Source organism: Corythoichthys intestinalis, chromosome 9, assembly GCF_030265065.1.
Source record: "Corythoichthys intestinalis isolate RoL2023-P3 chromosome 9, ASM3026506v1, whole genome shotgun sequence".
Taxonomy (NCBI): domain Eukaryota; kingdom Metazoa; phylum Chordata; class Actinopteri; order Syngnathiformes; family Syngnathidae; genus Corythoichthys; species Corythoichthys intestinalis.
In genome coordinates, this window is record NC_080403.1 from 30,073,174 (window position 1) to 30,089,902 (window position 16,729).

General features: G+C 39.3%; 1 non-coding gene across 1 annotated transcript; it reads right to left on the reverse strand.

Annotated features, from left to right (window-relative positions):
• Positions 1–3,379: 3,379 nt before the first annotated feature.
• trnak-cuu (transfer RNA lysine (anticodon CUU)) lies at positions 3,380–3,454 on the reverse strand. The gene has a single exon. It is a non-coding gene; the product is annotated as a tRNA-Lys (tRNA).
• Between the last annotated feature and the right edge of the window lie 13,275 nt (positions 3,455–16,729).

Genomic DNA, 16,729 nt, shown 5'->3' on the forward strand with positions numbered 1-16,729 from the left:
CGCTGGCCATTTCGAGCTTGGCTGCTCCGCTCCTTTGGTTAGCCTGGGGTGGTGGGGTGGTCTCATCAGAGCCAGTCATCGTCCTCTTTCTTGATATCTCGGGACATTTAGGTGGCTGCGCGTGTATGGTGGGCACCGCATCTGCTTTCAGCAGTGATTTCTTAGCAAAACCTGATTTCATTTGTCCATAGTTTGTCCATAGTCTGCAAAATTAGCCCTCTTAGCACGGACGAACTTTACTCATTGTCTGCGTAGTCCAGCTCTTTTTCTTACGTTTGGGAACTCATGGGTACTACATTGCGACAAATGGCTATTTGTACACTACATAGCATGACAGGTTTGAACCATTTTAGCGATTTTTTTGATAAAACACGAACGCAACTCTGTCGTCGATAAACAACGATGGCACCTTTTGTTTCCTTGTTGTGACGTCTCCGCCCCATTCAGCTGTTTCCGGAATACTTTCGGAAGTGTTCGTAATTTTCGATCTATTTTCGATAATTGCTCATGAATGTGATTTTTTTGTTGTTGTTGACTTTATTAATATTTGTTATCTTGCCACATAATGGTTCTATTGATATCTCAACGCCCCTTAGTTTTATAATACCCTTTAACTAACTTCCTAAGTCCAATGGTCCCACAGTTGTCGCACACTTGTTTTGGCCGATCTCGGGGTGAACGGGAACTTTCTGAAACCCAAAAAGGCTCACACACCTCGCCCTGGTGCAGCTACAAAGCCTGCAGCCGTTTGGCTGCCATAATGCGAAAAATAAACAAATTAATCTGCAAAATCAGCCTAAGCCACAGTCAATCAGAATTCTATAAAGCAATGCAATATTATGAGATGCTGACCTGGGTGACATCACATTCGCATTCGTCCTAAACCGGAGACTGGAGCCAGAAGTTAATCCTTTTCATAGCGCAGGATTCAAAAATTGAATATATAAAACGATCGCTTCCACGCAAATCCAAGGGGTCCATTTCATTCAGGAGCATAAAACACTGCGTGAAATATGAAATAGGCATGGTTTTTGTTGTCATACGCACTTTAAATCTATTTGCCTGTATGTAGGGAAGTGATGGGTTTTTTTCTTTCTTTTTAACAGATTAAAGATTCACGTAAAATCAAACATTATCATGTTTCAGCACCCCTTCCTGTCCTACAAAAGTGGAGTATCTGGTGATTTTTCATGGTGCACCTCAACACATTAGTTCACAAACAAGGAGGTAATAACGCCACTTGCTATTAGTCAATCAACATTTGCAACAAACCAATATAAATTAAAAGAGCTAGAAAGTATTATTCCATTTTTGAAATGACACGCAGATAACACCAAATACAACATCCGTGATGCAGAGTACAAGGCCAGTGGGGGTAAACCTCCAATCTGAAGAAGCACTTAAAATTTGGCTCAAGGCAGAAGAGTGGGTGATATTCGACAGCCAATTCCTGCATTTGGGAAAGATATTATTGGCACGCTTGCTTCTGGTCTTTACCCATCGTCTGCTACCAATAATGAAATGACATTAAAATCTGGAACAGGTAGTCGCTCTGCTGTTGGTCATGTTAGTGATCTTAAAAGAAAACTGCAATGACAATGAATGACGATAAACAGTAATACAATTAGTGTTCATCTTTTAGTAGTTTTCTATTTTTCATTCGCATTAAAAGCAGAGATGTTGCGTCACACTTTGTATTTTGTATTATCTTAATTGTTTGTGTTATTTATCCTTTTATCAATACAGTGCATGTTAAAGAGAACACTGAAATTTAATTATGGAAAAATAACATATTTTATTACAAGTATTTAAATAAAAAATATACAGAAATTTGATACTCCAGGAATTGTTATTGGTCCCCTACCTCCATTAGGGGACTATTTTACTCATAGTACCTTCAACTATGCATTTTTATACTGACGGGCCAGTACTTAATATTGAAGATACATATTTAGCATTTATTCTTTCTGCCTCTGTTGCTGGCAGTAATTATCACCGCAAGACATTATACAGACACCTCTGGATGTTGAGTACACTTCAATGAAATAAAATGTACTTACCTATAATTAGGGGTTTCGCTTGTTTACACCACACCCCTTGTTGTGTTTGCAATGCACCTATGCTCAGTTCTCCTTGTATGGATAGCTGCTGACTGGATAGAAATTAATAGACTGCCAACAGTCCTCACAGGCACTCTTCATTAGACGGTGTCTTTTAGTTGAACCGCACCCCCCACTGCCCCATCACTTGCCCCCGCTGGGGGTATGAAGCATTTTGCTCTCCTACGTCTACACAATGCCTCTCGGTCTTTGTTCATGAAAGAACACACCCCACCCTTTACTGCCCTTTTATTCAGCAAGCTTTTACATTATCCAGGAGCAACACATTCAGTCTACCTTATTATACAAGCCAAATATGATTAGTATGGTTCCGCAGGAGAGAGTTTTCTCCTTGTATATTCAGAAATTCTACGGGGTTCAGCTCATTTGGGTAAGCTATTATTCTGTTAAACAATATGTTGTTGATGCTCTTTAGACATTCATCTAGTTGCTTTTTCTTGTGAACTGAATGGTGTTTGTCTCTCCTACACTCAAGCTGCCGAAAATTTAATCCATGAATAAAATATTAAATTTTGTTTTTATTTTTGGCCTCAAATTACCTCTTCCAAGACTCATGTTGCTGACCTATTTGGTATAATTTTATGTATTTTTACTAATTTAATCATGCCTACTAAAGGGGAGGGGGGTATTTGGTGGTGTTTACGCTGTCTGCCGCTCATGCAAATAAAGTTATCTAATGTTGCATCTGTTTATAGACATTTACTAACCTTGAATGTGTTAACCAAATAATCTCTTACACCCTGATGTTTTTCTGAGTAGGCAAGTAGTTCACTTGTGTTCCTAGTTGAGAAAGAGTAGTTAAAAATTGGTAAGAAAACGTGAAGTGTTCACTGCAGTTGGAAAACATTCATGAACTAGTTGTTTTAGAGTACTTAACCCTGGCATTTTGCTTTGAATTCAACTCTACTGGTTGGGGTTCAATTCAAACCACGCATCATTCGCAGCAAGAAAACCACAGCCACATGTGGATGTGATCTTACAATTCACTGAAGTTAAGTATTTTGGATTTTGCCAGGCAATGTTAAGAATACATCAGACTTCATTTTCCAAAGGAGCAGCACAGTGAGTTTCACCCATCGGGCACAATTTACTAAATTGTCAACGAACAACGTGGGGCTCAAACCCAAGAGCCTGAGTTTAAGACGCTGTTTGGCTGTTTTTTCTAAATATTTTTTTTTGCTTTAGAATGCATATCACTGACTTTTCCAAAGGACCAGCATGGTGAGTTTCACCAATCAGGCACTATTTACTTAGAAATCAGCTCCCAATGTGGGGCTCAAACCCACGACACTGAGATTAAGAGTCTCATGCTCTACCAAATGAGCTAACCGGGCCACTTTTGGCTATTTTTCTTAATTTTTTTTTTCCGGAAGGATACTTCTGAATTGATTTTCCAAATGAGCAGCATGGTGTTTCACCAATCGGGCACAATTTAATAAGAAGTCTGTATCCAATGTGGGGCTTGAACCCACTACCCTGAGATTAAGAGTTTCATGCTGTAACAATTAAACCAACCGAGCCACTTTCGGCTGTTTTTTAAAATACTTATTTTGCTGAAGAATGCATTTCACTTACTTTTCCAAAGGAGGTGCGTTTCACCAATCAGGCACGATTTACTAAGAAGCCTGCGCCCATTATAGGGCTTGAACCCACAACTCTGAGATTAAGTCTCGCGCTCTACCAACTGAGCCAACCAGGCCACTTATGACTGCTTCTCAAAGGACCAGCGTGGTGAGTTTCACCAATCGGGCACGATTTACTAAGAAGTCTTCTCCCGCAAAGCCCGCAAACAGTTTGCCGAAGACATGTTAACAAAGCACATGGATTACTGGAACCATGTTCTATGGTCTGATGAAGAGGCTACTTGGGTGACAGCCATGCACACCAATTTGATGTAGAGTGCGGCGTATGGTCTGAGCACTAACAGGCTGACCCCACCACCTCTTCAATCTCTGCAGCAATGCTGATAGCACTCCTGTAACGAGTCACATGACATTTTGGAGGGAAAATGACAAGCAGTACTCAATTTGGACATATAGGGAGGTACGTAGTTTCTAAGGGGTGTACTCACTTTTGTTGCCAGGGGTTTAGATATTAATGGCTATATTTTGAGTTATTTTGAGGGGAAAATAAATGAACTCTATTATATGAGCTGCACACAGACTATTTTTCATTGTGTGAAAGTGTCATTTTGTCTGTGTTGTCCCATTAAAATATATACTTAAATATCTGCAAAAATGCGAGGAGTGTACTCACTTTTGTGTTACACTATACGTTTATAGACTTTAAAAAAATACACTCACAACACGGAGTACTTTTTAAAACAACAGGCTACATACACTTGTTTAAACATCAAAAACATTGAATTGGGTTTATTTTACTACATTTACCTTCTTAGAAAGTACAAAAACGCTGATTATTTTTTTTAAATAACAGGGCAGAGGGTAAAAGCCTTAACTTTGAAATAAACTTACCGTTTTTTTCAATTATTTCGTTGTTGTCCGTACGTCTGAAAATTGCAATAGTTAATTCTGTTCTCTATTCCGAGGCCGTCTGAAGCTTTCCAAAGCGGTCGGATGACTTACGCCGCAACTCGTCTTGTCATTGGCTGCCACTTTGAGTAACACGCAACGCTATTGGCAGCCATTGTGCAACATGGAACGCTATTGGCTGTGAAGCCCAAACAAATAGAAGAACGCTGCCATTCCAAGAAGAGGGGCTGCCATGTCAAGAAATGGGAGAACGCTATTGGCTGTGAAGCCCAAACAAATAGAAGAATGCTATTGGCTGCCATTCCAAGAAGAGGGGCTGCCATGTCAAGAAATGGGAGAACGCTATTGGCTGTCATGCCAAGAAATGGGGCTGCCATTCCAAGAAATGAATCTCGACCACTAGTCGCTCGCAGGAGCTAACCAGGCCATTTTCGGCTGTTGTTTTTTAATTATTTTTTGTTTTTTTTGCTTAGGAATACACTTGACTTAATTTTCCAAAGGACCAGCCTGGTGAGTTTCACCAATTGGGTACGATTTAGTAAGATGTCAGCACCCAATGGGGGGCTCAAACCCATGACCCTGAGATTAAGAGTCTCATGCTCTACTGACTGAGCCACTTTCGGCAGTCTTCCTGAAGTTTTTTTTTTTTTTTTTTTTTTTTTTTTTTTTTAAATTAATAATACATTTTACTTAGTTTTCCAAAGGGGTAGCGTAGTGAGTTTCACCAATCAGGCATGTTTTACTCAGAAGTCAACGCCCAATCTGGAGCTCGAACCCACGACCCTGAGAATAAGAGTCTCATATTTGACCGACTGAGCCACTTTTGGCTGTTTTTTAACAAAATGTTTTTACTCAAGAATACATTTGACTTAATTTTCCATAGGACCAGCCTGGTGAGTTTCACCAATTGGGCACAAGTTACTAAGAAGTCTACAGCCAATGTGGGGCTCGAAGCCACAACCCTGAGATTAAGTGTCTCACGCTCTGCAAACTAAACTAACCGACCCGCTTTCGGCATTTTTTTTACTAACTTTTTGTTTCCCTAAGATACATCTGACGTAATTTTTCTAAAGGAACAGTGTGAAATTTACCAATCAGGCGCGTAATTGCTCAGAAGTCAGCACCCAATGTGGCGCTCAAACACACGTGGGTTAGTGTTTAGCATAGGTGTCAAATCAATTCCACAAAGGGCGAAGTGGGAGCTGGATTTTGTTCCAACCAATACTGTGCAAACAGTTTAACCAATGAATTTTCTGTTGAAACAAGCAGCACCTGACAAAGTTTAACTGATTACCCATGTAAGAGATCAGATTGGTCAAAAGGTGTCCTCTTCATCGGTTGGAAAGAAAACCTGCACCAACTTGGCCGATTATGGAGTCAGTTTGACACCAGTGGTTTAGAGTTTCAAGCTGTCTGAGCTAATCGGGCCACTTTTGGCTGTTCTTTTATTTATTTATTTTTGCTTAAACCAGGACATCTAGTGGAAATGCATATTGCCAAAACAATTTCTCAAATTTCCGTGATACAAACTGTTAAAAAATTGAGCAAACAGAAAATCTGTGACTTCTTTGTGTGCAATTTTTTGTTTTGTTTTCGTTTAGTATTTTCTTTTTTCTTTCTTTTTCAAATTAAATCTGTATTTTGGCACCACCATTTTTGTGATGTGCAAATACAGGTGTTGGAAATTTCAAATGCGCTGTGCTAACTGTACTAAACTCTGAGGTTTATCTCTCCGTGGTTTCATAGCAACTGCTAAAGTTAGATGTCATACTTGTTGTGTCCCTTGAGCTGCATTTTACCGTTCTCATTTTCCTTTTATGTATTGTCCTTTTCTTGATTTTATTAAACACATAATATTTGAATCCAAAGGTCATCATCTTGGGTTGTACTGAAACAAGTTACCTGAAGGTCTGAAGTGTGCTCAAACTGTTAGCTCCTTTAAATCCTGGCTAAAACTGGTATTGTTTACCAGAGCATATTCATAGTGGCCCATATTCTTCAGATTTACATGATATGACTTTTACTTTTTATTCATTTGTTGGTTTTATTTCTATTTCAGGTTTCAGTTTTTTTTTAACTGTCTTGATGATTGAATGTGACTTTTATATATCATTTTTTGGGGATTTTCATTTAATATAAAGGACTTTGAACGACCTTGAGTTGAATTGTTCTACATACAATAAATAAATTTGCTTTGCCTTCTACCCTCCATGCCAGATGCCTTATGTAGCCTCTGCACTGCCGATAATGCTAGTGGCTGATGTTGCCAGATTTGCGATGTACTGTATATTTTACTATTGTATATTTCTTGCACACACAAAAAAAAAAACATTTTGTTGAAAATTTCTATCTGTTGTCAGTTATAGTAATATTATTTGGTCATTGTTTATGTGACATTGTACAGTATGTTAGCGTTGATGTAAGCCTTTCGTTTACTCTGATTACTATTAACAGCTTACTTGTTTCAGAAAAACAAATCACTTGCTCAGCCCCTCACAGAATTATAGTAATTATCCAAGCCTGTCTGCACTTTGTTTATCTAAAGAATGTAAGGTCAATCTGCTTCTGCCTTGACAGTCTTGTGAGTGTTCAAAGCAAACTGAATGGGGTGTGTTGATTGAAGCAGTTTTTGGAAGGACATTTCTGACAGCCAGAAATATAAAGAGCATGATCAAAAGCATTTTTATTTTTTGGACAAATGGATTCGAACGCAAACATTGAATTATTATTATTTTTTATTTTTTGAAAAGTAGCTTAAGAATAGACTTTACAAGCAGTCTTGGTTCCCAAAAAACTGTACTATGTGCATATTTGTGAGTTAGGGCTTTGTTCAAAATTAATGCCACACACTGTAGCTATAACTATTACTGCCTCTTACTCCCAATAGACTTGAGCGTGAGACATTGCATCTTCATCAACTGGCCTTTCTTAACTGCCACCTTCAGAAAGCAAGGATCGTGAAGATACTGAATGAAAACGATTATCACCACTCACATAACACCAGCTGTGTTGTTATTCCAACATTTTTTTTTTTTCACTGCCACTTGACCTTTGTATTCCATTCACTGCTGTCATCTTTTTTCATGTCTGTCTTCATGTAAACTTCAGTACCATTGCACTGCAAAATACTGCATGTATATAGCATTGAAGCAATGTATTTCCCATTTGCTAAAACACAAAACCATATTGTCTAAACAAAATGCTAAGTGTCCTGAACCCACTTATTAAATTGGTCACCCTTAAGCACTTTTCATCAAGTTAGACATAACATGCAAATGCTTTTTCGTCCACTAAAACACCATTTTTTGTTGCACTCCTGTTTTGCCTAATGGTAAGTACAGATAGCAAAAGTGGAACTCAATTAAAGCACACCATTCACAGCACAAAAACTCAAAACTGAGTAGACCTTTCAGCTAATCATTTGAAGGAATCAATAAAAGCCAGTTAGATTGCACTAATTGGTTGTCAAATTTTCACAATGGACGGAGATAGGGGGGGAAAAATATGTAAACAAATCCAACATACAACCATCACCACACATGTGTCAAGTCACCTGTAGAACACACAAGTGGTTGAGGGGAGCTGATTAGTTAAAAAAACAAGAAACACACAGAAATGAAAACTAGAATGAAAAAATAGACATAAGAAATGATTCTACATATGATGGAAAAAAAAAACAGGTCACCACAATACATTTAAAAAACACTTTTGAATGGGAACAGGCTTTTTTTTTCATGGAGTTACAAGGCAAAGGGTATTTCCCATATACATAGAGCATAGTTTGTGAAACGTCTTTATCAGGAAATTAACGGTTAAATTTAATATAAATGGAGTCACAATAAACATTTATATTGCAGTGAATAAAGATATGTTTAATTAATTCGAATTTGCATAATTACAACTCAATGCCAATTATACTCACAGTACAAGAGTGAAATGCTGAGGCTTTGACCTTTAGGGAATTGACCTTTAAAGAGTTATTTTACTCATTGTGGCTTGGCAATAAATCACATTTAGGGCTTCTACAAAAAAAGTCAAGCATCAGTAATGAATGTCCAGTTTTTAGCACTTTCACCTTGGCTGCAGATCAATATCTTTATGGCCACTTCCTTTGTCATGCTGCACTGCGGTTGTTTCTGCGTTATATCACCCCTATCTTATGGCCAGTCATTGTAGGGGCTTTGAACTCCAGCATAGGACCATCGACAAAAAATATGAAAGAAGCAGTGTTGTCTCTTATCATACGTTTCTTTTTTTCCAAGTTATTTAATCTGGAATGTTCATTTAAGTACTCTGGGATGAACCCCACATGTCTCAATTTCACACTGCAAATTTAGTGCACCAAAATCAGTATGTTAAAGAAACCAACACGAGTCTTCATGTAAACACAATCCTGAGTAAAGATGTTTAGAGGGCAGCCACAGCACGTAAAGTCACGGGAGAACAGTAACAGACTCACTTGAAAGAAGTCACCTATGTTGGTTAAAGTTTATTTATCTGTTTTTGTTCCTTAGGTATTAATTTTCACGTAGTGTCAAGTGCCGTCAGTCAAATACATTTATATTGGCAATCACGGTAAGAGTTTCCCTTCATGACTCAAAAGCTCGGGCTTTATAGAAGCATGTAAATCAACATGATCCACTGAAAAAGAGCCAATTCACTCTCGAAAAATGTCTTCTTTATATCTCTCGAGAGTGATGCCCATTTCCCAATTCGTTGAGCTCACTGATAATATTAAAAAATATGCCGTTAATTCCGCATTCGTCAGCGCAAACGTAAACTCCCGTGTTTTTGTAATTCTGTCGGTCTCGTTTGAGTTTATTGTAGTACAAACCACAATTCCAATGAGGTTAGGATATTGTGTAAAAAAAAATAAAAATTTGAATGTAATGATTTGCAAAATATTTTATATCAAACTTGACACATACCAATAACTTTTCTGTTAAAAATTTGGAGCGGGTTGGTGGGGCTTATAGTTAAAAATGAATACTGTAAATAAATCAAGTACAGTGGTACCTCTACATACATAGTTACAGTGGGGCTAATAAGTATTTAGTCAACCACCAATTGTGCAAGTTCTCCTACTTGAAAAAATTAGAGAGCCCTGTAATGGTCAACATGGGTAAACCTCAACCATGAGAGACAGAATGTGGGAAAAAAAAAGAAAATCACATTGTTTGATTTCTAAAGAATTTATTTCCAAATTACAGTAGAAAATAAGTATGTGGTCACCTACAAACAAGCAAGATTTCTGGCTGTCAAAGAGGTCTAACTTCTTCAAACGAAGACTAATGAGGTCTAACAAGGCTCCACTTGTTACCTGTATTAATGGCACCTGTTTGAACTCATTATCGGTATAAGAGACACCTGTCCACAACTCAATCAGTCACACTCCAAACTCCACTATGGCCAAGATCAAAGAGCTGTCGAAGGACACCAGTGACAAAATTGTAGACCAGGCTGGGAAGACTGAATCTGCAATAGGTAAAACGCTTGGTGTAAAGAAATCAACTGTGGGAGCAATTATTAGAAAATGAAAGACATACAAGACCACTGATAATCTACATCGATCTGGGGCTCCATGTAAGATCCCACCCCGTGGCGTCAAAATGATAACAAAAACGGTGAGCAAAAATCCCAGAACCACACGGGTGAATGACCTATAGAGAGCTGGGACCACAGTAACAATGGCTACTATCAGTAACACAATGCGCCGCCAGGGACTGAAATCCTGCACTGCCAGACGTGTCCCCCTGCTGAAGAAAGTACACGTCCAGGCCCGTCTGCGGTTCGCTCGAGAGCAGTTGGATGATCCAGAAGAGGACTGGGAGAATGTGTTATGGTCAGATAAAACCAAAATAGAACTTTTTGGTAGAAACACAGGTTCTCGTGTTTGGAGGAGAAAGCATACTGAATTGCATCCGAAGAACACCATACCCACTGTGAAGCATGGGGTGGAAACATCATGCTTCGGGGCTGTTTTTCTGCATAGGGACCAGGACGACTGATCTGTGTAAAGGAAAGAATGAATGGGACCATGTATCGAGAGATTTTGAGTGAAAATCTCCTTCCATCAGCAAGGGCATTGAAGATGAGACGTGGCTGGGTCTTTCAGCATGACAATGATCCAAAACACACAGCCAGGGCAACAAAGGAGTGGCTTCGTGAGAAGCATTTCAAGGTCCTGGAGTGGCCTAGCCAGTCTCCAGATCTCAATCCCATAGAAAATCTGTGGAGGGAGTTGAAAGCCCGGGTTACCCAACGACAGCCCCAAAACATCACTGCTCTAGAGGAGATCTGCATGGAGGAATGGGCCAAAATACCAGCAACTGTGTGTGAAAAGCTTGTGAAGAGTTATAGAAAACGTTTGGTCTCCGTTATTGCCAACAAAGGGTACATAACAAAGTAATGAGTTGAACTTTTGGTATTGACCAAATACTTATTTTCCACCATGATTTGCAAATAAATTCTTTAAAAATCAAGCTCAAAAACCTACACCAAATCTTTAATAAATACTGCTGGTACGATTCCAAATGGTAATTACACATAGCAAAGCAAATAATTATTAATAAAAACCAGAATGATAAAATGATAATAACAATTCCTGTAATAATGTAACAATTTGGGTTCTAATGCGGCGGACGTGTTTTGCGTCCTGTACCTGAACGCACCGCGCAGCTGACATGACAGAGAGAAGGAGCGGTGCGGTTGAGAGTTTTCTTTCACTTTTAATCAGGGCCGGCCGAGGCCATTTGGGGGCCCTCAGCAATATAATGCAAAGGGGCCCATATTTTTGGGCCACCATTTCGTCACAGTGTACTGTGAAACCCATACATGCAATCCAACCCATACGTCCATATTTTGTATATTAATCAGATTTTGTTGCACTGCATATTTCAAACTTCTCACCCCAAATGATTGTCAGTACTTACAGTAGATAGCGCCAAACCTTTTTCTAAAAGAGGAAAGAAGTTAAGGAAGAACTTTTATTTTTTTTTAAGCTTGTAATCAAGTATCAAAACTCACAAAAGTCAAATAAAGCAAACTGTAGTAAACAAAATAGAATATAAATTAAACAATCGCCAGATTGGGGGCCTCCTAGTGGTCAGGGGCCCTAAGCAGCTGTATAGTCTGCGTTTCGGCTGGGTAAAGCTCTGCTTTTAATGTTTTGTTGAGAACAACTTCAACTGCGGCAGACAGTAAGCGTGTTGTGTTGGACAAGTTCTGAAATAAATGATAAAAACCTGAAGGAAGCTGGCGGTTTCTTTGGCGATGTTGCCACAGTAATAATTGTCACCTTAACTTATAAAGACTGGCGAACAGAGGTCGGAGGAGGACCGTGGAGATCGTAGACATTCTCCGGCTGTATTGTTGGGCCAGTTCACGAATGCGCACCCCACGCTATTTTTCTATGATTTTCATCTTAATTTCAATGATAAGCATCACCTTTTTCCTTGTTTCACCACCTGTACCAACCTTTTTGAAACCTGTGTTCATTCCTCTCACAAAAAAACGTTGTGCGTCTGTCTGCAGCGCTGTCATGTCGTCGTATTCCGAGCATGTCGTTGGATGCAGACGCAAATGGCGAGTCAAATTTTACGTCGGATGTTGAAAAGATCGTGTGTCGAAGCGATCGCATGCTGAGGTACCACTGTATAATCATGCTCTGTAAAACTATTAAGTTGGCTGTTGATCATTTCCCTTTTAATTTTTAAAAATAAATACAATAAATCAAAGGCAAAAATGACCCAATCCAGAGCAGCAGTACAAAGTAGTGCCAATAATTGCACTCATGCTGTATAAAGTACTGTACACTTCAAGAGGCTAAGGACATTAAAAGGATGCTTTAAACAAATGGTAAAGCAGCAAGGGTTAATGTGAGATGCGTACAGGATACAAAATGTGCATTTGCATGCGACTCCTTATGAATACTAAGGGTTTTCTCATATTGTCAGTTTGACACTATGTTAAGCACATAGCAACATTTACATTCATTGCCTAAAGGTGTTGTAAAGCAGGGCTGGCCACGGCTCCAGAATGCCCAGTGGTGGCAAAATTTGACAAAGTGCAAGTAATATTTAACCCTTATTCAAATTTATATATGGCGGAAAACACAGACAAGACTGAAAAATCAGTTTCTGCTCTTGCACTCCTCTTTTAAAGAAACTGCTGTATTTTAAGCCAAAACAACTGTTGTGTTTGATAGAACAATATGTCTAAATGCTGCCATAGCAGATTCATGACACATTAAGCCCTCAAACCTTTTGAATTTGTCCGTTTTACCCCAGAAACCCTTGTTTACAGACGTCGCGCAACCACTTTTGTTTCAACCCAGCCATAAAACGAAGGTAATTAATTATATTTATTATTAAAAATGTCTATCATTTTTAGCTTTGAATCATTAATTGATGTCTAATATTTCGTTTAAAGAAAAAAAAAAAAAACTTTAAAAAAGTATTCTCTCGCATATTTTAAACTTTTAAACAAATGACGTCACAATGAAAAAAATGGTGTCTGTAAAAAAGTCACGGATATCTACCTCATGACTATCGCTTAATTGTATTTTTTTGTTACTGTCACATTTTCTCCCAAATGTAAAATGAGAAATAATCGATTCAATCAAAGAAAAATTGAAAAAAAATGTTTCAAAGGGTAAATATATGAAAAAGAAAATCCTTGATGACTGCAAATTCTGCATCGCGACCCTTGTTATATTACCATGTTTCACCCATAAAATCCCCAAATAATCCAGCTGTGGCCATTCAAAGCTGTGTCTTGACACTCAGTGATACATGCTACATGGAGTTTATGGATTGACACAAGGTAAGTATGCAATAATATCTCGTTACAGTCATGGCGTCTGTAATTCTGCTCTTGCGTGCTCTCATCTCCAGATAGGGTTTTGCCTGTTCAAAATGTTTCTTTCCCAAGAAAATTGAGATTTTAAGCTTTCCAATGATGTATCACACATGCATATCGAACAATTTTGAAATGTGGCCAAATTGTGAGTCTCAGAGCGGAGCTTCAAGTCACTTGAGTGTTTTCCGCCATATGTATATATTTAAATTTGCAAATTTAAAAAATATATATATTTTTTTTAATGTTTTGTTTTTGTTGTTGTCGTTGCTGACAAACTGCATCATGCTTAGGATGTTGTCCACCATTCACAAATGTGCTGTTGAACATTGTGCACTCCTGAATATTCTACTTCCGCCCCCAAAATTTAAAGTGAGGAGCTATTATTTTCCCCGTTTGAAAAAAAGAAAAAGACAAACATGAAAGGAAAGGCAGTTTGAAGCCTTGTCTCACAATACCATACAATCAGCTGCTGTAGCAAAATCAATATGTGAAGAATATGTGATGAAAAGAACATACGTACTACTGTATGTGTTTGTTGTTGAGTGAAGATGATGAATGTACATAATATGCTCACTCATATTCGTGTAACGCAGGTGGGGCAGGCTGAGTGAGTGGCAAGGAGAGTTTCAACATAATGAGCTTAATAACGTGCAAAGTTCATTAAAACATAGCTCATAGCCTCTCTGGAGGGTGTCATTGCTGTCAGACTAGCGGGGCTGAGATATGGCTGGGCCGAGTGGAAGCAGCACATATGGTGTGTCTGCTTGACAACACAGTGACCCACAGCAGATGTGCCGTTTTTCCCCTGGTGTTACATTCAGTTCCTTTATCACACCTGTGTTTTATTGTACCAAAGTGATAAACTATTAAAATGCTGCATTATGTGAAACAAAGACAATGAAGCATACATATTTTCCTGTTTTAAAATCAATGCCATACTCCAGAGTTATGGTAGTGAGAAAAAACAAGTTAAGGTTTCACAATTGTGCTGTTTAGACCCGAGTGATGATTCCTCCCATAGCAAAGCAAAACTGAAGATGAGATGTTGTTCATGTCTCATTTACATCTCTGAGAAATGAATCAGCAATAATCGAGACCAGAGTGTTTTTTTCAGTTTTCTCAAATGTTTCTCATGAGAATTAAGTCTCATAGTGAGCATTACATGAGAAGGTCTTGAGAATAGTTCTACTGGCACAATTTTTCAATAAAGTCTCACAGTTGTCTCCTTTCAAGATCTCACCAAGAGACAACTATGAGTACTTGTGTCGATCTCAAATGTGTCTCAATTTTATCTCCTTACTTGGAGTCACGATCTCAGTAATGTCTCAGTAAAAGATATGAATGAACAAAGTAATTTATTTCTTCAACTTGCATCAAAGCTGCCTCTTTCACTGATCTCTCGGGGCAACCTTATATTGTGCCAGTCACAAATATTTCTCAATTTGATCTCCTTCCAGTCTGCAATTGCTCCTTTTGGGTTTTCAAGATCCTTTTATTGCGAGAAATAGTGTCTGCCCTGACATGTCCAGTCATATCTTAATTCATCTCATGCCAAAATCCGAGAAAATATTATAATTGGTCAAATAATTAAATAACATCTGGTTCATTTGGTTCTTCTTGTTCAATGTAAAAATTGGAGATGTGACCGAAAATGTCGCACCGACAATGTGGCCGCTACAAATGCATTATTGGTTCTTGGTTTTGAAGACTTAGGACCTGTTTGCCATGGGTGACCCTACCAGGGGCATAAAGCCCCATACAACGTAGCCACTAGGATCATTGGGACACGCAAACCCCTCCACCACCATAAGGCGATGACTCACAGATGAGATTAAAAACTGGACGGTTACACCAAAATTTGCCCCAAACTTTCTGGTTCATTTTTTAATGGCCAACATTTTCCATTCATTTCCAATGGCCCTATTCGTTATTCATTTCAATGGCACAAAATAACTGATAAACTATCTAACTGACAGGCCGCAGTTCGTCAGACTGGGGAGTGTCATGTCAGACACGGTGACCAGCAGTACGGGGGCACCTAAGGGGACAGTGCTGGCCCCCTTTCTCTTCAGCCTTTACACCTCAGACTTCTGCTACAGTTCAGAGCTATGTCACATCCAGAAGTTTGCAGATGATACAGCCATCATATGCTGTATTAAGGATGACAGAGAGGAGGAATATAGGGGTATGGTTGATGATTTTGTGGCCTGGAGCGATGACAATTGCCTAAAGCTCAACACCGTTAAGACCAAAGAGTTGGTAATTACCTTAAGTAAATCCAGGCAATATCCACAGCCAGTGGTGATCAAGGGGGATGAGGTGGATATCGTTGAGAACTCTAAGTACCTAGGCGTGTGGTTGGACAAAAAGCTGGACTGGTCTCACAATATAAATCACTTGTACGAGGGGCCAGGGCAGACTGTACTTTTTAAGGAGACTGCAATCTTTTAACATTTTCAAGAAACTGCTGCAGCTATTTTATCAAAGCGTGGTGGCCAGTGTCTTGTTTTATGCCGTGATGTGCCGGGGAGGTTTCATAACTAAGAGGGACTCCAACAGGTTGGACATACTGATCAGGCACGCGGGCTCAGTGGTCAGCGTGACCCTGGACACTCTGGTGTCAGTGGTAGAGAGGAGATCAATGAGAAAACTTCTGGCTATTATGAACAATGCCAGTCACCCTCTACACGCTGTCATCCGTACACAGAGGAGCTCATTCAGCAATAGGCTGCTCCTCCCCATGTGCAGAACTAACAGATTTAGGGGCAGTTTACATGGCGACTGCGACACAAAGACGCAATGACTGAGTAGCGGACTCGCCTCGCGTGCATATGGTGTCTGCGAGGACGGAAGGCGAAGACGAAAAATTCTGAATCCTGCCTCCAAAGTGGAAGAATCCGATTGCGGGGGGTTGAGGGGGCTTCCTCAGCATGCATACATATCAAAGGCTCCTGCGGCGCGAGACCGCGCCATTAACGTCAGCACTCGTACACGTCACATTGGGCATGCGCAGCGGTGCTACTAAACATTAAAAACAGCAAATATGGCGGAATGTCGGCTTTAATTTACTGTTTTAATAATATTTTTAAATTAAATATGTTGAACGTTTCAATTTTTGTGCCCCTTTTTGAACAAAAGAAAAATGACATTGCTTCGAGTGGGCAGGCATATATTTTTTTCCGGGCTGAGGGAGCTTGGTGGGGTCAAAGTGCATCATTGTTTGTCGCCTTGTATATCTGCACTGCCTCCTAGGGCCTG